Genomic DNA, 25,000 nt, shown 5'->3' on the forward strand with positions numbered 1-25,000 from the left:
GTCTGTCATCTAACCTCCATAACTGTCTGGTTTGGCTCTGCAACCCAACAACATAGACACAGACTTCAGAGGATAATTAGAACTCCACTCTATTTCTCCTTTCTACTCCACTCCACTCCATTCTCTCCTCTCATCTCCACTCCACTCCACTGTATTCTCTCCTTTCCTCTTGTTCTCTCCCATCCCTCTTTTCTTCTTCTTCTCCTCCTTCCCCTCATCCTCCTCCTTCACTCCACTCCACTCCACTCCACTCTATTCTCTCCACTCCACTCCACTCTATTCTCCCCTTTCTACCCCACTCCATTCTCTCCTCTCGTCTACACTCCACTCCACTGTATTCTCTCCTCTCCATCCCACTGCACTCCATTCCACTCTATTCTTTCCCCCTGTTTCTTCTCTCCCATCCCTCTTTTCTTCTTCTTCTCCTTCCCCTCCTCCTTTTCCTCCTTCACTCCATTCTCTCTATTCTCTCCTCTCCTTCTACTCCACTCCATTCTCTCCTCTCATCTACACTCCACTCTATTCTCTCCTTTCTACTCCACTCCACTCCATTCTCTCCTCTCATCTACACTCCACTCTACTCTATTCTCTCCTTTCTACTCCACTCCATTCTCTCCTCTCATCTACACTCCACTCTATTCTCTCCTTTCCTCTTGTTCTCTCCCATCCCTCTTTTCTTCTTCTTCTCCTTCCACTCATCCTCCTCCTTCATTCCACTCCACTCCACTCTATTCTCTCCTCTCCACTCCATTCTATTCTCTCCTTTCCACTCCATTCTCTCCTCTCGTCTACACTCCACTGTATTCTCTCCTCTCCATCCCACTGCACTCCATTCCACTCTATTCTTTCCCCCTGTTTCTTCTCTCCCATCCCTCTTTTCTTCTTCTTCTCCTTCCCCTCCTCCTTCTCCTCCTTCACTCCATTCCACTCTATTCTCTCCTCTCCTTCTACTCCACTCCATTCTCTCCTCTCGTCTACATTCCACCACACTCCACTATTCTCTCCTCTCCTCTTCTTCTCTTCCATCCCTCTTTTCTTCTTCTTCTTCTTCTCCTTCCCCTCCCCCTCCCCCACCTCCTCCTCCTCCTCCTCCTCCTCCTCCTCCTCCTCCTCCTCCTCCTCCTCCTCCTCCTCCTCCTTCACTCCATTCCACTCCACTCCAGACTGAACAAGGCAAGTATAACAAAATAAATCAATGGAAAAGTGGGCTCCAAGCAAATCAGAACAGGAGCAGAGCTCCATTCCTTCCTTGGAAAAAGAAAAGGGGGGCCCAAATGTCAGCTGCCTTTGCAGCCCTCATGCTTGGATCCACACCAGTTAAATTCGGCAATGAAGGGACAACTTTTTAAGCAAGCTGCTCCTACTCATTTTGTCAAGGTCGGCGCCTCCATAGAATGAATTACTCAGCTTTTTCAGTGGGAGGCAACTGTCCAAAATGCTACCCCTGTGGGCCATATGTGGAGAGCAGTTTAATTTTACATCCTATCATTTCACATTCCCCAATTTACTCAGCCCTCTTGGCATGCAAGGCACCCTTGCGATCGGCTGCCTTGAGATTCCAGGTCAGGTAGGAAGAAAATATGTCTGCCGATTGATTTTTATTTTTATTGACCCTTTGGGAAGTCCCTGTGCAATTTCAGTTGACAATTAATGCCCTTCGCCATAAATCTTAAGACGTGTTTGTGTTCGGGGAGGTGACTCTCACTGGGACGTAAACTACTAATATCTATCCTTTGCATATTCTAAAATGAAAGAAGGAAGGAAGGAAACAAGGAAAGAAACAAGGAAAGAAAGAAACAAGGAAAGAAAGAAAAAGGGGAAGAAAGAAAGAAGGAAGGAAAGAAGCAATAAAGGAAGAAGATAGATAGATAGATAGATAGATAGATAGATAGATAGATAGATGATAGATAGATAGATAGATAGATAGATAGATAGATAGATAGATAGATAGATAGATTAGATAGATAGATGGAATAAACCAGAAAGAAAGAAAGAAAGAAAGAAAGAAAGAAAGAAAGAAAGAAAGAAAGAAAGAAACAAGAAAGAAAGAAAGAAAGAAACAAGAAAGAAAGATAGAAAGATAGAAAGATGGAAAGAAGGAAAGAAGGAAGGAAGGAAGGAAGGAAGGAAGGAAGGAAGGAAGGAAGGAAGGAAGGAAGGAAGGAACCAACCCTCCAGTTGGATGACTAACTTGGCATATCCATAACATTGCTAGGCTCTTTGGCAGTTGTCTAAAACCTTAAGATTCCCACCAAGTTCTCTTTATCAAGATTTGTTGAGATGAATGAGATAGAATAAGAACTGGAACAGCTTCAACTGCGTTCAATTTAGAACCAACTTGTAACTCCCCTTGGACATTTAGATGAGGAGTTTTTTATTTCTTTTTCAACAATCTTTCTTTGATCTGACAAGCAGGTGAGTCTCTTCAGGAAATTTGCCCCTGGCTATTGAAATAATGCCCCCCCCCACCCAAGACCTTTTACCAATCTGTGAAATGACTGCTATAAATGTTTCTCTGAGCAACAGAATACATTTGCCATTGACAGATTCCAGGGTGCATTTTTGGATCTGCTCAAATGGTGAATATAGAAAATTCAAATTGTTTGGTGTTTTGTTTTGTTTTTTATTTTAATTTACTACTATCTCACACACAGAAGTCCAGGGAGTCCTTCCTTCTCATTAGGTGGCCAAAGTATTTGAGTTTCCTCTTCAGGATCTGGCCTTCTAAAGAGCAGCCAGGGTTGATCTCCTCTAGGACTGACCGGTTGGATGGCCTTGCAGTCCAAGGGACTCAATGCAGGAGTCTTCTCCATCACCAGAGTTCAAAGGCCTCCATTCTTTGGCTTCCCTCCTTCTCATTAGGTGGCCAAAGTCTTTTGAGTTTCCTCTTCAGGATCTGCTCTTCTAAAGAGCAGTCAGGGTTGATCTCCTCTAGGACTGACCGGTTGGATGGCCTTGCAGTCCAAGGGACTCAATGCAGGAGTCTTCTCCAGCACCAGAGTTCAAAGGCCTCCATTCTTTGGCTTCCTTCCTTCTCATTAGGTGGCCAAAGTCTTTGAGTTTCTTCTTCAGGATCTGGCCTTCTAAAGAGCAGCCAGGGTTGCTCTCCTGTAGGACTGACCGGTTGGATGGCCTTGCAGTCCAAGGGACTCAATGCAGGAGTCTTCTCCAGCACCAGAGTTCAAAGGCCTCCATTCTTTGGCGCTCATTGGTATCAACAGTGTTCCATAAAGCTGGTTGCCTCTAAAATAAAACTATAGGATGGCATAGACAGTTGCACTAGTTAAAAGAAGTCATCAGTGACAATATTCACATAGATTTCATTCCTTTCCTTTTTCTCTTCAGTTAGTGCTGCTAACTTTCTTTTTTTTTATAAGGTTATCTCTCTGGCTCTTGAACTCTGCAATCATTATGGATCATTTTCCTTTCCCTTCATTTCTTTCCCCCTCGAGATGCCTGCAGAAGGTAGGCATTCTCACCGAAATTGGATCTCAAAGGAGCTTCCAATCTTATTTGCATGAAAGAGGGCCATGAATATTTGACTGCCTTTGATATTTATGATGGGAAGTTTGATATTTATTATAGGAAGTTTTAATACATGGTAATGCCATTCAGATTAATCCCCTCAGTCTTCGGGTGATTTATGAATGTTTTCTTGATATTTGGGATGCCTTTTTGGGGGTGTTGTTTGTTTAGATGAGTTGCTTATTTACTCTGAAAAGATCCTGATTTCATCTCCACGTTTAAAATAAAAATTGAGGCAAGCCTTCTATGCATTTGTGACTCTACCCTCTATTTTAAACTAGAGAAATTTATTGTTTTTATACCTGCATCAGATTACTTGGCTACTTATTTTCTCAGAAGAAACTACCGTATTTTTTGGAGTATAAGATGCACCAAGATTTTGAGGAGGTAAACTTTTTTAAAAAACGTTTTTGCACTCTGCAGACCCCTCAAACCCTCTGCATGCCTCATTTTTTTGTGAAAAATGGGGCATGCAGAGAGTTTGAAAGGCCTGCAAAGTACTCCTGGGGGCTGGGGAGGGGGGCAAAAATGAGCAGAAAAGGGCCCATTTTTTTGTGAAAATGGGCCTGGGTTTTTTTGCCAAAAAACAGGGCATGCATAAGCTTTGGGAGCCTTGTAGAGTGTTCCTGGGAGCTGGGGGGGGGGGCAAAAACAAGCAAAAGATGGCCCATTGTTCACTCATTTTTGCCCTCCCCAGCCCCCAGGAGCACTCTACAAGCCTCCCAAACCTTCTGCACCTCCATTTTTGTGAAGGGGCGGGGTTTCGGGAGGCCAAAAATGCTGTATTCAGTGTATAAGATGCACCCAGATTTTCTCCCTCTTTTTGGGGAGGGAGGTGCATCTTATATCTGAAAAATACAGTAATACAAATCCAGCAAATAATATATTCCATTTTCAGATGCGGGGAGAATCCTGCATTGTTAGTGATGTATCCAAGGGTAGCAGGGGTGGGTTGCTAATCCCGTTCCAACTGGTTTGGTTGGAATGGGGCCAGCGGCGTCCTCGTGCAGGCGCGCAGTTCACGCATGCGTCTTAGCGCCTGCGCGATGCTCCAGCTGCTCGCGGAGACTTGCGCAGGCGCTGTATATGCCATGCGCCTGCGTGGAAGCGCAGAAGCCTTCAAAAACCAGTAAGGAGCGCGGGCGGGCGGGGGGGCCCTTCGCCGTTCCCGGATGTTACTTACTTCCGGGTTCGCCGACCAACCAATTCGCGGGACCGCCGCGAACTGGTTGAAACCCACCCCTGAAGGGTAGGCTTCAAAAGTTCCAGCAATGGGTTTGCTGCCCCATTGCAGTGGGGCGGGTGTGGCCATGGTGAACATGGTCTAGTTGGGCTCCTGCACCAGGGGAGGCATTTTGTGTCCCCCGCCCAAGCTCCAGAGGCTTTCTTTGAGCCTCCAGGAGGGCAGAAACTGCTTCCCCTGGGCTCCGGAGGTCAGAAAGAGGCCCTGCACTTATCTTGCATGATGAGTGGGCCACGTGGAGACTTCTGGGAGGGAAGGGGTGGGAGGAGTGGAATGGGGTGGGCAGAGCCAGCCAAAGGTGGCATTTGGGGGGTTCGCTGAACTGGGCAGAATCCTAACTAGAGGATCACCCAGACCCATGAGAACCCCCAGCAGCCCACCCCTGGATATATCACATTGGAGGGGCTTTGCCCATTTTTATTACTGCTAATTTTGCAGTACTCTTTATACTGCTAAGACATTGTATGAACCGTAGTGGAACGTAGTCTGGATTCCCAGAAGAAGGTGGGTGGGTGGGAGGGAGGAAATATGATGAGGGAAGGAAGAATACATATAAAATGCATAGTAGAATAATAGAAAGTACAGCAGGCCAAAGTCCCAAAAGGAAAGATGGCTGCAGGCCCGGCAAATGCTTGGTCTTATTAGTTCAAAGGCAGAGGTGGTATTCAGCAGATTCTGACCAGTTCTGGAGAACCGGTATGTGAGGGTTGGAAATCCAGCCCCGTGTTTGAAGGAGGTTGAATCGTGGTTTTCCTTGGAGTATACTCTATGATTAAGTAAAATAAACCCGAGGTATATTCTAAGCAGAGGTGGGTTCCTACCAGTTTGCACCTATTCGGTAGAACCGGTTCGTCAAATCTACCGAACCGGTTAGAAGAGGTTCCACCAGTGGACCCAGAAAGCAGGCCACACCTACAGAAGAGGTTCCAAAAAATTTTGAAACCCACCACTGGTCCTTGGATATGATTATTCTACACCATCATGCTCCTATTTATAAAACTCAGTGCCTCTGTGAAAGGAAAGGATGACTTCTGCGTTTGTGGTGCAATCAGAACATTGTGTGTGTTGAAGTTGTTTTAACGCAAACCAAAGATGCCTTTTAAAAAACAAGTTTACATCCTATTCTTATGCATGCCAGGGCTGTGTATGAGCTAATTTAAGGTGGTTCTGACAAGTGTCGTCGGCATCTTCATATCCGGTCACATGGGCGGCAAGCCACTCCCATCTGGTCACATGGGGGGCAAGCCACTCCCACAAAGGAGGCCACACCCACAGAGTAGGTTCGAACAATTTTTGAAACCCATCACTGATTCTAAGAAACATATTTTTATTATAAAATAAATAACAAAGAAACTTACTGGCTAATAACTACATTCTGGTCAAGTTCCTAGCCTACCTCCTCATGGCAGGCAAAAAGGACATGCGTAGTAGGCTTACAGAGAGGAATCAGTCTACCGTATTTCTTAGAATATAAGCACAGCTGGCAAAACAAAAAAACATCGTGACACGGTAGAAGAAATTTTGAGTAGTTCAGAGAACCAGTAAATACCACCTCTAACTAACCCCCCCTCCTCCACATCTAGTCTCTGCCTCCTGACTCTCAGCTGATTGGGAGGAAATGGGGATTTTGCAGTATCCTTCCCCTGCCACACCCACCAAGCTACGCCCACCAAGCCATGCCACACCCACCAAGACCCACCCACAGAACTGGAAATACAAATGTTTGAATCCCACCACTGTTCTAAAGGATATCATTTATTTTAATTATATTTTTAAAAAATTGTATTCTGGTGGAAAGGATTTCTCTGTGTCTTTCCATTAAAGATAAATATGTAGAAAGATGCAAAGAAATTATAAAGCCAGCAGGAGGGAGGGGGGGAACTGCCCATTTTGAGTCAAGAACATTCTCAGAAGTGTCTAAATTACTATTAAAATAACAATTGCTGTGTTATCACGTCTTTAGAAAAGATTTGAAATATTGAAATTAAAATATTCAGCAAATGTAGAATATCCCAATGAATGTAAGCATTCACTGTTGAAAGGCTGAAAAACCAATTTTTCTTTTCTTTTTTTTCCAGGACATTTAAATTATGTATACTCCCCCTTCAAAATACCAAGCATCATCTTTTTAATCTGCCTGTATTTTAATGATTTATTGAGATCTTCACTGCTAATAACCACCGTTGGGTCTTAGTTCAACATTTAAATGCTTCATTTAAATGTTCAAAAGCCAGAATTCTCACAGGCAATCCAGTTCTATTACTGCAGAATGATGGCAATACAAGTTAGACAACCTTGATGGTTATTAATTGGTTGGTTACTATGGTTTTTTTTCATAACCTGGCAAGTGGGAAGCATGGAGTTTAATGGATATGAATGGCAATGGAAATATCCTTGAACGTGTGAAATGGTAGAGTAGAGCAGCAGCTAAGGAGAAAGGCAGAGATAAAATGGGCTGCTAAGGGAAGTAGTAAAATGGAACCGCAGCCTCTTGGGAATAAGGGGCACTTTAGCTATTTCAAACTGGCACATTCTGGAGGAATAGAGGAATTCTGGAAGGAATTCTGGAAGGGAGGGAGGGAGGGAGGGAGGGAAGAAGGAGGGCATAGAAGGGAGGGAAGGGAGGGAGAGATGGAGGAAAAAAGGGGAGGAAGGGAGGAAAAAGAAGGAAGGAAGGAGAAGGAGGAAAGGCATAACAAGTGAGGGAGGACGAGATGGCGGGAAGGAAGGGGGAAGGTAAAAAAGGAAGGAAGGAAAGAAAGAAAGAGGGAAGGAAAGAAGAAAGGAAGGGGGAAAGGCATAACAAGGCAGGGAGGGAGAGATGGAGGAAAAGAAGGAAGGAAGGAGGGAGGGAGGGAGGGAGGGATACATGGAGGCAGGAAGGAAGGAAAGGGAAAGAAGTGATAACAAGGGAGGGAGGAGAAAGAAGGAATAACAGAATAACAAGAAAGGAAGGAAGGAATAACAAGGGAGGGAGGGAGGAAAAAGAAAGAGGGAAGGAGATGGAGAAGGAGAAAAGGCATAACAAGGGAGGGAGAGGTGGAGGGAAGGAGGAAAAAGGAGGAAGGAAGGAAGGAAGGAAGGAAGGAAGAAAGAAAGAAAGAAAGAAAGAAAGAAAGAAAGAAAGAAAGAAAGAAAGAAAGAAAGAAAAGAAGTAATGAATGAATGAACCAAGGAGGGAGGGATAGATGGAAGCAGGAAGGAAGAAAGGAAAAGGGAAGGAAGGAGGAATAACAAGGGAGGGAGGAAAAAGAAAGAAGGAGAAGGAAAGGCATAACAATGGAGGAAGGGAGAGATGGAGGGAAGGAAGGAGGAAGGAAAAAGAAGGAAAGGAAGGAAGGAGGAAAGGCATAACAAGGGAAAAGGGAGAGATGGATGGAAGGAGGGAGGGAGGAAAAAAGGAAGGAAGGAGAAAGAGAAGGAGGAAAGGCATAACAAGAGAGGGAGGGAGAGATGGATGGAAGGAGGGGAAAAGGAAGGAAGGAAAGAAGGAAGGAAGGAAAAAAGGGAAGAAGGAAAGAATGAATTAACAAAGGAGGGAGGGATAGATGGAGGCAGGAAGGAAGGAAGAAAAAGGGAAGGAAGGAATAACGAGGTAGGGAGGAAAAAGAAGGAAGGAATACCAAGGAAGAGAGGGAGGGAGGAGACAAAGGAAGGAATAATAGAATAACAAGGAAAGAAGGAAGGAAGGAAGGAAGGAAGGAAGGAAGGAAGGAAGGAAGGAAGGAAGGAAGGAAGGAAGGAAGGAAGGAAAGAAAACGAGGGAGGATTGCTTCTCCTATATTGCTTTTTCTGGTCTTTCATTTTAAGATCAACCTATAGATTTTCTAACATGACTTTAATGTTACAGTCAAAATACTTGGATGCAAAGAAGATTCACTCTCAAACTAACCCTACATCCATGGGGCTATTAGAGACTTGACAGGCTCTTCAGTGAGTCACTGAGATTTATTTTCAGATGAGTTCAGTCTTGACAAGAACTTAACGCAACCCCAACACCTATTAAAGACCGCAGCACACTTTCAAAAACGTGTTAAAATGGGTTGAGTGGAGTATTTTCTTTTAAATGATTTGTGTGTGTGTGTGGAAAGCCAATAGTTAAACTACATGTTGACTGTACGTTTTAGGCAGGTTGATTGGCAGTGTTTTTATTGGTTTTTCTTTTGAAAGTTTTAGCATATGAAGCTTTTAAAAAAGACAAATAAAAAGGCATAATTAATCCCTCACAGTCATGGAAGCAGACGCATTACAAAAAAATAAACAAATTGCTTATTATTTCTGTCTCCCCGATTTGAAAAACATTAACTGAAATGTTTATCCAATCAAAATATTTTCTTCCTTTCTTTTGCTGAAAGTTTTCTTTTCCCAAGCAGGACATAATCAAATGACTTTGATTATGGCTTCAGAATAGGTGTATATACGTTATTCATATTCCTTAATATGTGTTTTCAGAAGCTAAAATACGAAAAGAAACTAAACTTCCACTCATCTCCAGCTAACTAGGGTTGGTTAAGTTAGGCCTTCGATGGGGGAATCATAGCTTAAGGCTAATTGGAAAGGGCAAAAATATACAAAAATGTGGCAATCACTTCAAAATTCCTGCTAAGAAAACGTCACGATTATTTTCTACGCATAGCTTGAGCATAGTTTGAGAATTTCGTTTTTTCTTCCATCACAAAATAATATCCGGCATTGTTAAGTCTGGTTTTAAGATAAAGGTTCCCCTCAAACATATGTGCTAGTCATTTCTGACTCTAGGGGGCGGTGCTCATCTCTATTTCTAACCCGAAGAGCCAGCGTGTTCCAGATGTCTCCTCATCTCATCTCATCACCTCACCTCACCTCCTTATCTCACCTCATGTCCTCACCTCTCCTCACCTCACCTCCTTATCTCATCTCACCTCACCTCCTTGTCTCATCTCATCTCATCACCTCACCTCCTTATCTCACCTCATCTAATTTCATCTCCTCACCTCTCCACACCTCACCTCCTTTTCTCATCTCACCTCACTTCCTCTCCTCACCTCACCTCACCTCATCTCCTTTCATCTCAACTCAACTCATCTCAACAACTCCTCTCCTCTCCTCTCCTCTCCTCATCTCACCTCTCCTCATCTCCTCTCCTCTCCTCACCTCACCTCCTTATCTCATCTCCTTTCATCTCAACTCAACTCAACTCATCTCATCACTTCCTCTCCTCACCTCATTTCATCTCCTCTCCTCACCTCATCTTATCTCACCTCACCTCACCTCCTCTCCTCACCTCATCTCCTTTTCTCATCTTACCTCACCTCCTCATCTCATTTCCTTTCATGTCAACTCATTTCATCACCTCCTCTCCTCTCCTCACCTCACCTCATCTCATCTCCTCACCTCATCAAATCTCATCTCATCTCACTTCACCTCCTCTCCTCACCTCCTCCTCTCCTCTCCTCATCTCACCTCTCCTCACCTCACATAAATCAAGCTTGCCTTGCCTTGCCTTGATCTTATCGATTTTCAACCACAGTAAAAATTGTCATACAATTGGCTGTGTTCACATAATGACTCGATTTAACAACCACAATGCTCTCCTAGTTGACTAAATTTAAGTCCAGGACTGTATATATATATATATATATACAGATATAATAGCATTAACTGTAGAATGCACTGCTAAAATTAATAATCCTAGTTCTGAAAAGGCTGGATAGCTCTTTTGTAAATAGGTTTATTTTGGTAGGGTAATCTACATTTATCTGCTCAGTTACTGAGGAACATTGAAATTTATGGGTGATTAGGAAGAATTTGGCAGATGAGTCTTGTTTTGCCTTTCAGAAATACATCCCATCTGTTACATAAAACATTTTCTTGAGTTAGAAATAGACTAGAGATCCACCTTTTAGATTAAAATTAACATCCCCTTTCCATAACGATATTGTTTTCTTAATAAGATTCTCTTGGGATCAAAAAGCATGTTATTTAAATATACAAGAACTCCACTCCTGTGGGGGGGGGGGGACCTTTATTATAGAGGACTACTTTTTTTAAGGAATTATTTCTGTATTTTGAAGTGTTTGCTTGAAAGAATACATTGGCGCTATCCTGCTAGAAGTAGTCCTTAACTTACAATAGTTCATTTAGTGACAGTTTGAAGTTGCAATGGCTGCCAGAGTTCCAAATAGCATCCAAAAGTAAACCAGAGTCTAAGGCAAAGTATTACTCAAACTTCCAATTTATGAAGAGAGCCATGTTGGCGCATCTGGGAAAACCTGAATCTGAAAGCTTCCCAGTTTTCCCACCCAGTTGAAAGTTCAAGATCTTGTCCCCCACACCCACCAGTCCATCCATGGTCTAAATTTCCCCTGCCATGCTGGCAGTTCCACCCATCCAGTTCCGATCAGGTGCAGAGGTGCAGAGACAAAGGATGACCTTGGTTTTCTAGAAAGGAATTTTGTTTTGGCTAGATATCATCTAACTCCGTACAATCCCCCCTCCCATTTTCCCACAATAGAAAATGCATATGAGGATAATAGGAAGTGTGGCAAGCAAAAGATCCAAAGATGGCTGCAGGCCTGACAATGGCACTGAAGAAAAGTGACTTATGACCATTTTTCACACATAACCATTGCAGCATCCCAAAACTCATATGATCAAAATGTGGACGTTTAGGCAACTGACTCCTACTTATGATGGTTGCAGTGTCTCAGCGTCACGTGATCCCGCTTTGCGACCTTCTGACAAGCAAAGCCAATGCGGAAACCAGGCTCACTTAATGACCATGTTACTAACTTAACAACGGCAGTAATTTACTTAACTGATATGGTCACAAAATAGGTCAACATTCTCTTATCAATGGTCTCATTGAGTAACAGATATTTTGGACTTGAAGGCTTCCGCCTCCAATTCTATTATCCTGATGTTGATCTCTCAAATGCCCCAATTTGTTTTGAATTAAATTAAATTACAATGGAAAATTCTCTAATTTTTGACATTTTATTTATTTATTTAGTTTTTCAAACATGTCCAGATAAGAGGTATAAGTATAAACATGGGTACAAATAAATGGGGACAGTAGGACAGGGATGGTAGGCATGCTGGTGCGCTTATGCACACCCCATTTACGGACCTCTTAGGAATGGGGTGAGGTCCACGCTAGACTGTTTGAGGTTGAAACTGTGAGGATTTAAGGCTGTAACAACAGTTGGATAGAGCATTCCAGGCATTGACCACTCTGGTGCTGAAGTTGTATTTTATGCAATCTAGTTTGGAGCGATTTATCTTGAGCTTGTATCTGTTGTTTGCCTGTGTATTGTTGATGTTGAAGCTGAAGAAGTTGTTGACAAGTAGGACAATTTTGTGTACTATGCTTAGGTCAGACTGTAGGTGGTGTAGTTCCAGGTTGCCAAAGCTGAAAATTTAGAACCTGGTGACATATGCTATTCTATTGTAACCAGAGGTGTGGAGGATTCTTCTCATAATGGCTGCCTCATAACCACCAGAAAGAAAGGCTTCTCCTGGATCAACCAAGGACTTTGCGGTGTCCCCTGGGATCAGCAGCATGTGCCCTTCATTATCACTGTCTCTACAGGACGGTTTAGGTCCAGAAGGACCATCCAGTGGGAGAGATATCGACGGCGATCTTGGAGCTGCAAGATCGCACGTCATATCGCCGTGACGTCAACCTCCCGCTCGGTCGTATTAATGTCCAATATACTGTGTGGATTCCAGGCAGATGAGCTGCATTCAAGAATTGGTCTGGCAAAGGTTTTGTATTCCCTAGTTAACAGTACAATGTTACCAGAGAAAAAGCTTTGCAAAATTAGGTTAAGAACTCTTAATGGTTTTTTTGGCAATGCTGTTACAGTGATCTCTGGGGCGATTTAGTAGGGACAAACTCCCAAGTCTACTTAGGAGCCAATCAACAATTTTCTACCTCCGCAGCAAAGTTTTCTTCCAAAACATACCTGTTGAGTTTGATAAAGGAAATCGTAGAGGGAGACTGGTTTGTCCAGTGATATACTGTAGATAGGGGCTCTCTTGAATAATGAGAGTGTCAAAATATTCATGAACTGGAATAGGACATAACAACAGGTTAGCCATTGGGGACTAGCTGGACTGGCTGGAATAGGACATGGTAACAAGGTTACCATTGGCATGTTTTTGGTGATACTATTACAGTGAGCTCTGGGGCTTAGATCTTTTGAGCTGACTTTGCTACAATGTCATGCACTGCAAATAATATATATCCTGATAAGGAGGAGACCTGTGGCATAATGGCTAAGACGTTTGCCTAAAATGCACTACAGCACAGGTTCGAATCCCAGTAAGGGTATGGCTAGCTGATGAGAGCTAAATAGCTTGAAATAGATCTATACTAGTCTCCCTTTATTTATTTATCAGCACAAATAAAACACACACACACACACACACACACACATACATATATACATATATACATATATACATATATACATATATACATATATACATATATACTTATATACACATATACACATATACACATATACACACATACACACATACACACATACACACACACACACACACACACACACACACACACACACACACACACACACACACACACACACACACACACACACACATATATATATATATATATATATATATATATATATATATATATATATATATATAACATTTTCCAAAATGCTCAAATTTAGTGCATGCACACATCAGGTTCACAATGCTGGGATGTTTTTTAAACCTATTAACAAATCATCTTCTCTAAACTCCTTTAAACTCTAAACTCTAAACTACTCTCTAAACTACTTCCTTCCTTTGCAAAGGAATTGCTGGGAACAGCTTTTGTTGTCGTTTTACTTCCAAAGGCAGAACCCAAAAATAAAAGATTTTTTTTAAAAAAAAAAAAAAAAGGACAAGAAAAAAAAGGGAATGAGGCAAAAAAGTTCCGTATTTAATTTCCGGAAATGTTTAGATAACTATTTTGTAAAATAGATTCCTTGGGGTCTTTCATCATCAGCAGGCCGATTCTGTGTAGAAACAATATGCAGCAGATACAAAGGGAGCAGAAGTCTTTGAACCAGGAGCTGTTCTCGTCTGCTGTTTTGCATGACAAACACCTGGATTCCAGACAAAAGCAGAATGAACGCAAGGTATTAAAAAAAAAAACATCAAAATTGTTTAAACTAGTGACTGAGCCTCCTGCAGTACTTAATCATTCCTGGCAATCCTTTTGAAACACATGTTCCTTAGGCGAAAAAGACCAAGAGGCTTTCTCTGATGGCTGATCCAGGAAAAGACAGATGCCTGACCTTCTCTCCTTCTGTCTCTCTCTCTCTGTGTGTGTGTATCTCTCTGTCTCTCTGTCTCTCTCTGTCTCTCTGTCTGTCTCTCTGTCTGTCTGTCTCTCCTTCTCTCTGTCTTGAAATGTTTAAAACAGGAAAGGCCTTAGAATTTACTTGGGAAAAGGAGTGTGAAAGTAACTTTTATTTGGCCTTCGCTGAAACTGGAAAAAAAATGCTAGGGCATTGGGCATTTGGAAGATCAAAATATGATTTAAACAAGCCCAATTTTTTCCTTCCATCCATCTGTTGTGGCCCAGCAGGAGCCGTTGGAGCTGCCACCAGATTCCGACAGCGAGGGGCCCTATGAGTCAGCTTTGGAAAATGTGGAAGACCCAGGACAGGGTTCTGACTCCAAGCAGGGGGCAGAGAGGCTGGTTGGCCACCAGGAGGCGCCTGAGCCTTGGACCAGTGGGGAGGAGACAAGGGAGTGTGATCCAGACGTCAGTAGTGGGGAGAAGCCAAGGGAGTTGTTCCTAGATGCCCGGCACCAGAGAGCTAATAGGCGTAAGGAACAATTACGCAGTTACAGGAGGTAATTGCACTCAGCTGGTGGTCATTAGGCTCCTCTCCAGACTATAAAAGGAATGCTTGTGCACACGCCCCTTTTGCAGGAGTCAATGCATTAACTAATGTTGGAGAACAGTATTGTGAGCTTGGCAGGCTGGATTGCTGCCATGGCTTGTCTGTGCCGGTTTGCTGCCAAGGACCTGTCTGTCTATTAATAAATTCCGTAAAGTATCTTTGGCTTGGAGTGCTTTGGTGTGAAACAAAGGGGGTCAGAACACCATCCATCCACCTTTCCTTCCTACCTTCCCTTCCTTCCTCTCTTCCTCTCCCTCCCTCCCCTTCCTTCTTTCATCTTCCTTCTTTCAACATTCCTCCCTCCCTCCCACCCTCACACCCACCCCCTCTCTGGTTTCAGTTTAAACCAAGCTAACAGAATAACAGAATTGGGAGGGACTTTGGAGGTCTTCCACTCCAACCCCTATTCAGACAGGAAATCCTACACCATTCCAACAAGTGGTTGTCCAATCATTTCTTGAAAGCCTTCAATGATTGGGCACCCATAACTTCTGGTGGCAAGTTGTTCCACTGATCAATTGTTCTCAGTGTCAGGAAATTTCTCCTTGTTGCTAAGTTGCTTCTCTCCTTGATTAGTTTCCATCCGTTGCTTCTCTTTCTGCCCTCAGGTGCTTTGGAGAATAGCTTGACTCCCTCTTTTTTTTCTTTTTCATATTTTACATTAATTTTTATCTTTGTTTTTTTAAAAAAAAAAATCTTCCTGTTTCATTTGACCCAGGACTGTGAGATCACTGTTGCTTCTGCATTCAACATTTAATCACTTATAATCTGATTTTTTGCCATTTTTCCCCCTATATTACTGGCATCGTTCTTTCCATCTCTAGGTAAAAGCTTTTTTAAACTAGTAAGAGATTGTGACGCTCCGCACTGAATAAAACAAGCCTCCCCAGAAATGAGAAAAAAAAAGAATAGGGAGGGAGAGGAATTGAAGCGATAACTTGTAAATAATTGAACTTTCATCTGTTGAGGGGTAAGGATTTGATCTAGGGAAATCTCTTGATTTCACTGCATGGGGAATTTTTAAAAAATCTGCAAGCTTGAAAATAACCTTTATGTTTATTCCAACTCCATATCTTGCAGAAACGTAAAAGAGGTTGGAATTTATACCTGTTCAACAAGTGGAATTTCTTATTCCAAATATTGATTTTTGTCTGAATGGGCAGTAAGTAAAAATTCATTATGTACTCCCCTTCGTAATGTCTCCTCAATTTTTACTTCACTGTGAAGATAGAATTATGCCAAAAAAGAAAAGAATAAAGGTAATTCTAGGTCAAAGGTAATTGTATCTGCCGCCGTGGCTCAGTGGCTAAGATGCTGAGCTTGTCGGTCAGAAAGGTCGGCAGTTTGGCGGTTCAAATCCCTAGCACTGCGTAACGGAGTGAGCTCCCATTACTTGTCCTAGCTTCTACCAACCTAGCAATTCAAAAGCACATAAAAATGTGTTGTGGTCCAGCAGGAACCATTGGAGCTGCCACCAGACTCCAACAGCGAGGGGCCCTATGAGTCAGCTCTGGAGGATGTGGAGGATCCTGGACAGGGTTCCGACTCCGAGCAGGGCGCAGAGAGGCTGGTTGGCCACCAGGAGGCGCCTGAGCCTTGAACCAGTGGGGAGGAGACAAGGGAGTGTGATCCAGACGTCATGCATTGGAGCAGTGGGGAGGAGCCAAGGGAGTTGTTCCTGGATGTCCGGCAATGAAGAGCTAATAGGCGTAAGGGTCAGCTAAGAGCCGAGGTGGCGCAGTGGTTAAATGCAGCACTGCAGGCTACTGCTAGATCAGCAGTTCAGCGGTTCAAATCTCACCGGCTCAGGGTTGACTCAGCCTTCCATCCTTCCGAGGTGGGTAAAATGAGGACCCAGATTGTTGGGGGCAATATGCTGATTCTCTGTAAACCGCTTAGAGAGGGCTGAAAGCCCTATGAAGCGGTATATAAGTCTACTGCTATTGCTATTGCAGTTGCGCAGTTACAGGAGATAATTGCACTCAGCTGGTAGTAATTAGGCTCCTCTCAAGACTATAAAAGGAATGATTGTGCACACACACTTTTGTAGGAGTCAACGTATTCACTAAAGTTGGAGAACTTTCGTGACTAGCTTGGGAGGCTGCATTGCTGCCAAGGTTAGTCTGTGCTGGATTGCTGGCAACGTCTTGTCTGTGCTGGCTTGCTGCCAAGGTCCTGTCTCTGTGTTAATAAATCCTTGCAATATCTTTGTCTCGGCATGCTTTGGTGTAGGACGAGGGGGGTCAGAACAAAAATGGAAGTAGAAAAATAGGGGCTGCCTTTGGTGGGAAGTTAAAAGTGTTCCGTGCGCCTTCGGCATTGAGTCATACCGGCCACATGACCACGGAGACGTCTTTGGACAGCACTGGCTCTTCGGCTTTGAAACGGAGATGAGCACCGCCCCCTAGAGTCCGGAACGACTAGCACATGTGGATGGGGAACCTTTACCTTTGAATTCTTTCTGACTTGAATCTTGGAGACCTGCCCATAGTCATATTTTCTTCATTACCTACAATGGCAGGAGAGCTTTAAGCTTGGCATTCGGGGATTGTTGAAGTGCTAATCTTACGTTATTGGATCTGAAGTTAAGTTGGTGTTGAGATAAAATATTTAACTGTTTCCTTTTTTTAAAAAAAACGTACGGAATTTGTAGTGCCTCCATTTTTCAGAGGTTGAAATGAATGGAGTTGGCGGGGATGGCAAAATTGATTAAAGAAGAGACTTTTGTCTAACTTTTGCTTTGACTTGGAAATTCCCCCTTTGACATTTCCAACGTGGTTTCCAACTTAGCTTGATCGAGGATGCTCAGTTTCCCAGCTGACATTATGGTGAAATTTTTCCATGTGTTTTGTAAAGAGCCGAGGTGGCGCAGTGGTTAAATGCAGCACTGCAGGCTACTTCAGCTGACTGCAGTTCTTCAGTTCGGCTGTTCAAATCTCACCGGCTCAGGGTTGACTCAGCCTTCCATCCTTCCGAGGTAGTAAAATGAGGACCCGGATTGTTGTTGGGGGCGATATGCTGACTCTGTAAACCGCTTAGAGGGGGCTGACAGCCCTATGAAGTGGTATATAAGTCTAACTGCTATTGCTAATTAAGGACTGTTCGTTGCATCTTCTGACAGCCAGTTGGCGTTCATGAATTCTGAAACACGCAATGCACAAATTAAAGTGAAAATTCAAGGGTTTATCCTCAATGTCATACATCGTTCCCATTACCGGGACACTAATTTCGGTGAACCAAAGAACTGTGGATGAAAAGAGATGTTCTGTTATGGCCCACTGGCAGCCAGCGGAGCTAAAGCCTCCTGGCACCAAAAAGAGAGCATGAGGGCCCACATCACCCCTCGTGCTCCTCCCACCACCTACACAGGTGTGGGCAACTCCCGTGCATGTACACGCATCTTTCACATGCATGGCGAGAATCCAAAAATCAGCTAGCCAGCGGGAGGCAGGTATGCATGTGTGCTGGAGCTGAACTGAGCTGGGCAACAGCACACATACCACCTGTGGCAAGCATTCCATAGATTCCGGCCACCAGGGGCCGGCTGAATACCACCTCTGATCGCACCACTCTGAGGTAAAATTCTTCTTCCACTCCAAATCAGCTACCATATTTTCCGGCGTATAAGACGACATTTTAACCCCAAAAAGTATTTCAAAAATTGAGGGTATTTTTGAATATATATACCAAAGTATATATATTATAAAAAAAAGGAAAGAAAGAAAAAACAACTCTCCTGCTTAACAACCAAAATGTTGGCTCAGAAACTCTGGCATTTGAAGCATGCAAGTCTTAAAGCTGTCAAGTTACAAGACCCTGGCACCCCTAACCCTTTAGAAAAAAAACCCAGGGGTGTTCAAACTTGAAAGCTTTAAGACTTGTGGACTTCAACTCCCAGAATTCCTCCTCCAGTCATGTTGCTCTTTCGCCTCCACGTCGCTCTGACTACCTCCATCCGGACCTGGCAGCTGCAGCGACATAATCAGCCAAGATCTGCTCCATCTTCGTTTTTTTCACCAGGGGCAGGGCAGCTGCTGAAGATGCCAACAAGCCCCCGCCACCACCAGCATAACTGCTGCTGCCTCCTCCTCCTCCTCCTCCTCCTCCTCCTCCTCCTCCTCCTCCTCCTCCTCCAACAGCACCACCACATTTTCCTCCTCGCCACCTCACCTTTCCCAGCGCAAAGTGGCTAGGAGTGGCCACCCACAAAGGACCTCCCCATGCTTGCTTTGCTGAACACAGGGCAACTGATGGTAGTTTGAGCAGAGCAGTCAGTGCCTAGGAGGTCCTAGGAGACCGGCTGTGCCACGTAAGCTCCTGCCGCTGCTCCCCCCACCCCCGCGCCTTGCTAACCCTAACCAGGACAGAAAACCTGACACCCCTCAGCTTCCGTAGCCTGTGACATTAGAAATCACTGCGCGGCAGTTGGAAACTGCTGTGTGGTGTTTTCTTGCCACGTGCGCAGCTGCGCACCTTAGATGGGACATTGCCGCCAAGCAAAAAGCTGCGCCGCCACCAGTGCAGGCGCCGGCCTTTCAATCGATAACCTCGGTGCTCTAAGAGCCAAGGTGGCGCAGTGGTTAAATGCAGCACTGCAGGCTACTGCTAGATCAGCAGGTCAGCGGTTCAAATCTCACTGGCTCAGGGTTGACTCAGCCTTCCATCCTTCCGAGGTGGGTAAAATGAGGACCCAGATTGTTGGGGGCAATATGCTGACTCTCTGTAAACCGCTTAGAGAGGCCTGAAGGCCTATGAAGCGGTATATAAGTCTACTGCTATTGCTATTGCTATTGCTATTCACCTGGGCACGTAGATGGATGAGCGCTGGGATGGCTTAGTAAGGTCTGGCTGGAGGTGTGGAGGACAAAGGCGCTGAACTCAAACTACGAAAGCCCGGCAGCGCGGAGGTCTTCAGCCGGCTCGCGGGTGCCTGAAAGTATGGCGTCGTCTTGTACGGCCAGTTGCCTTATATGGCGGAATATACAGTATTTGCTTTATATATTTGAGAACATGTACAATAGAGAATGGAAGGTCTAATATGTTGAATATTTGCAGGGATACAGTAAGGCATGGAATAATTTAGCCAAAGGCACTTATTGATTCAGGAAAATAAATTGTGCCTCAGAGACCTACCTAAATCCTAGAAGGTTGCAGCCTGGGAAAGCTGGCTTCTTAAGCCATCATACATTCTGCAAATGGCAGAGAATCCCCAAGGACTGAGGTAACGAAATGATCTATAGAATATAAATGTTTAGATGGTGCAGATAGATACAGTGTGCCAGGAGAGGCACTTCCTCTATTATATCTGCTATAAATACCTCTGCCGACAATTGCAGCATTGAAAGGAGGGATGCTAATTTGCTTGAATGTTTGTAAGGCCATCATATCAGGGGATTATCAAGTTTCTAAATCAGTCTTCAACTGCAGGGAGAGCAGTAATTACTGTAATTATGAACTGCAGATAAATGCTGCACTTCTATTTCAATAGTTCAAACTCACCAAGGTAATCTGCATGCATAATTCAACCTCATAAACACCTTCACTTGTTTTTTTATTGAGATGATAGATGATAGATAGATGATAGATAGATAGATAGATAGATAGATAGATAGATAGATAGATAGATAGATAGATAGATAGATAGATAGATGAGAGAGAGAGAGAGATGAGAGATACTGGATAGATGGATGATAGATGATGGATGATAGATAGATGATAGAAAGATAGATAGATAGAAAAATAGAAAAATAGATAGTAGATAGATAGATAGATAGATAGATAGATAGATAGATAGATAGATAGATAGATAGGATAGATTAGAGAGACAGACAGACAGAAAAACAGAAAGACAAACAGATAGATACATATATAGATATTAGAAAGAGAATTAGAGATAGATAGATAGATAGATAGGTAGGTAGGTAGGTAGGTAGGTAGGTAGGTAGGTAGGTAGGTAGGTAGGTAGGTAGGTAGATGATAGATAGATTAGATAGATAGATAGATAGATAGATAGATAGATAGATAGATAGATAGATAGATAGATAGATAGATAGATAGATAGATAGATGAGAGAGAGAGAGATGAGAGATACTGGATAGATGGATGATAGATGATGGATGATAGATAGATGATAGAAAGATAGATAGAAAGATAGAAAGATAGAAAGATAGAAAGATAGAAAGATAGAAAGATAGAAAGATAGAAAGATAGAAAGATAGAAAGATAGAAAGATAGAAAGATAGAAAGATAGAAAAATAGAAAAATAGAAAAATAGATAGGTAGGTAGGTAGGTAGGTAGGTAGGTACGTAGGTACGTAGGTAGATAGGTAGATAGGTAGGTAGGTAGATAGATAGATAGATAGATAGATAGATAGATAGATAGATAGATAGATAGATAGATAGATAGATAGATGATAGATAGATAGATAGATGAGAGAGAGAGATGAGAGATACTGGATAGATGGATGATAGATGATGGATGATAGATAGATGATAGAAAGATAGAAAGATAGAAAGATAGAAAGATAGATAGAAAGATAGAAAGATAGAAAGATAGAAAGATAGAAAGATAGAAAGATAGAAAGATAGAAAGATAGAAAGATAGAAAGATAGAAAGATAGAAAGATAGAAAGAGAAAGATAGAAAGATAGAAAGATAGAAAGATAGAAAGATAGAAAGATAGAAAGATAGAAAAATAGAAAAATAGGTAGGTAGGTAGGTAGGTAGGTAGGTAGGTAGGTAGGTAGGTAGGTAGGTAGGTAGGTAGGTAGGTAGATAGATAGATAGATAGATAGATAGATAGATAGATAGATAGATAGATAGATAGATAGATAGATAGATAGATAGATAGATGATAGATAGATAGATAGATATTAGCTAGAGAGAAAGAGACAGAAACAGAGACAATGGATAGATGGATGATAGATGATAGATAGGTAAATAGAGATGGATTTCTGACACACGCATGCACTCTCACACACAAACCCCTTGTATATCACTAGACTACAGAATGGCACTTTTGATTCAATAACCATGAATTGGAAGGTGGGAGAAAAAAGAAATTAAGCTTAAATTATGGTTGAAATCCCAAATGGACAAAGAACGAATTTTATTAACTGATAATGCACAACTTCCCATATTTTTCCCTCCAAGCATTTTTTATTTTGGTTCAAAAACCCAATTCTTGCAATGATCTATTTTGAAACAGACATCTCTAAATAAAAATATAAACATTTTACCATACCCCAAAGCAAATAGAAAGTGTAAAACAATCCAAAAATACAACAAAAGAATACACAAACAAAATAATGGTAACATCTATCCCACCTTCGCCTGATATTAAAAATCTCTATAAAGAAATGTGAACTTTTATTGTTGATCAAACCTGTTCAAAAAATTTTTTCCCCAAACTAACAAGTCACCACATTGGAAATAGAAATGCCAAAGCCAAATATGTAATTTTCTCAAGAAAAATGGCTAAACCCACCTTTCTGTAATCCAGTCCTTTATATTTGGAATTATAGTATTTTTCCATCGCCTAGCGATTATTGTTAGAACATCGCAAACTCCCTCTGTTAAATACCAGGCAGTTGGCATATAATTCAATATAATATACATATTTTTTTAAAAAAAATAGAGTTTTCTCAATAATTTTATCATGGGCAAGACCCAAGGTGGAAATTATTCTTGTGCTACAACACAAAAAACTTAGACGAATCTCTAAAGAAAATTGCCGTACATCTTCCTGCTGTTTCATCAGGTTTCTACAATGTTAACAAAAATAACAAGTCTTTCAAAGTTGAAAGTGTGTGTGTGTGTGTGTGTGTATGTAGGTGTGTGTAGGTGTGTGTAGGTGTGAATGTGTGTGTATGCTGTGTGTGCAATTTAGATAGATAGATAGATCAATAGATAGATACAGAGAGATAGAGAGATAGAGACATAATTGGATAGATAGATAGATGATAGATGATAGATAGATAGATAGATAGATAGATAGAGAGAGAGAGAGAGAGAGAGAGAGAGAGACAGAGACAGAGACAGAGACAGAGACAGAGATAGTTGGATAGATAATAGATGATAGATAGATAGATAGATAGATAGATAGATAGATAGATAGATAGATAGATAGATAGAGATGGATGGATGGATGGATGGATGGATGGATGGATGGATGGATGGATAATAGATAGAGGGATAGATAGATAGATAGATAGATGGATGGATGGATGGATGGATGGATGGATGCATGCATGCATGGATGGATGCATGCATGGATGCATGGAAGCATGGATGCATGGATGCATGGATGCATGGATGCATGGATGCATGGATGGATAATAGATAGAGGGATGGATGGATGGATGGATGGATGGATGGATGGATAATAGAGGGATGGATGGATGGATGGATGGATGGATGGATGGATGGATAGATGGATGGATGGATGGATGGATGGATGGATGGATGCATGGATGGATGCATGGATGCATGGATGCATGGATGCATGGATGCATGGATGCATGGATGCATGGATGCATGGATGCATGGATGCATGGATGCATGGATGCATGGATGCATGGATGCATGGATGCATGGATGCATGGATGGATAATAGATAGAGGGATGGATGGATGGATGGATAATAGATAGAGGGATGGATGGATGGATGGATGGATAGATAGATAGATAGATGGATGGATGGATGGATGGATGGATGGATGGATGGATGGATGGATGGATGCATGCATGCATGCATGCATGCATGGATGGATGGATGGATGGATGGATGGATAATAGATGGATGGATAATAGATGGATGGATGGATGGATGGATGGATGGATGGATGGATGGATGGATGGATGGATGCATGGATGCATGGATGCATGGGTGGGTGGATGGATGGATGGATGGATGGATGGATGGATGGATGGATGGATGGATGGATGGGCGGGCGGGCGGGCAGGCAGACAGACAGACAGACAGACAGACAGACAGACATAAAGATAGATACATAGATTCATAGAAGATAGTTGATAGATAAAGATAGATTCATAGGAGATAGGATAGATGGATGGATGGATGGATGGATGGATGGATGGATGGATGGATGGATGGACGGACAGCCAGACGGACAGATACATACATACATACATACACACACACACACACACACACACATACATACATACATACATGATAGACAGACAGACAGATGATAAATAATAGAAATAAATGGATGGATGGATGGATAGATGGATGGATAGATGGATGGATGGATGGATGGATGGATGGGAGGGAGGGAGGGAGGGAGGGAGGGAAGGGAAGAGAGAGATAGAAAGATTTAAAAGACAGTGGAATGCATCACTCTTGTGTCATCCTTTTTCAAAATGACTATTTATGAAATCTGAATTCTTCCCTTTGCCAGAAATAGTCCTGGAGCAATTTCAAAAGAGAAAAGCACCTTGTAATTTAAATAGTTGACTAAAAACTCAAAGTGGGATTTGAACAGTCCAAATCACTCAAGACTGCTCTTGATCTCTCTCTCTCTTTTTTTTTAAGCTGTGGGGAGATTTCTTAACTGTTTGAAGATTATACCTTTTAGGCTTAAGAGGCTAGACAAATGGATCATGTTGTGAGGGCTTTGTAAGAAAGACGAAGCAATAGATAGATAAATAGATATATATATTTTTAAGAGGAAAGAACTTGGTTTGCTAAAGAGGGTTATGTGGCTTTGCTTAAGCAAGGGGATTAAAATTTGGAAAATAACACAGCTAGTCCTCAGAACAGTCCATTTAGCGACCGGTCAAAGTTACAATCCCCGTTTGCAACCTTCTGACAAGCCAAGTCAAGGGGGAACCCAGATTCGCTTAACAACCGGCTTACTAACTAATCGACTGCAGTGATTCGCTTAACAACTGTGGCAAGAAAGGTTGTAAAATGGGGAAAAATTCACTGAACAACTGTCTCACTTGACCAGACATTTGGGCTCAGCTGTGGTCATAGATGGAAGACTATCTATAGTATAGGAGATCCGTCGGCAGTCTTAAACTACCGTATTGTTCAGAGTATAAGATGCACTTTTTTCCCTCAAAAAAGAGAATGAAAATCTGGGTGCGTCATACACTGAATACAGCATTTTTGGCCTCCCAAAACCCCTCCCACTTTGCAAAAATGGCTGTGCAGAGTTTTTAGGAGGCTTCCAGAATGCTCCTGGGGCAGGGGAAGGCAAAGATGAGCAAAAAAGCCATTTTTGCTCATTTTTGCCCCCCCCCCCAGCCCCCAGGAGCAGTCTATAAGCCTCCTAGAGGCTATGTATGC

Source organism: Thamnophis sirtalis, unplaced genomic scaffold (assembly GCF_051295495.1).
Source record: "Thamnophis sirtalis isolate CommonGarterSnake01/CBP01778 unplaced genomic scaffold, rThaSir2_p1.2 scaffold_10, whole genome shotgun sequence".
In the NCBI taxonomy this organism is placed as follows: Eukaryota; Metazoa; Chordata; class Lepidosauria; order Squamata; family Natricidae; genus Thamnophis; species Thamnophis sirtalis.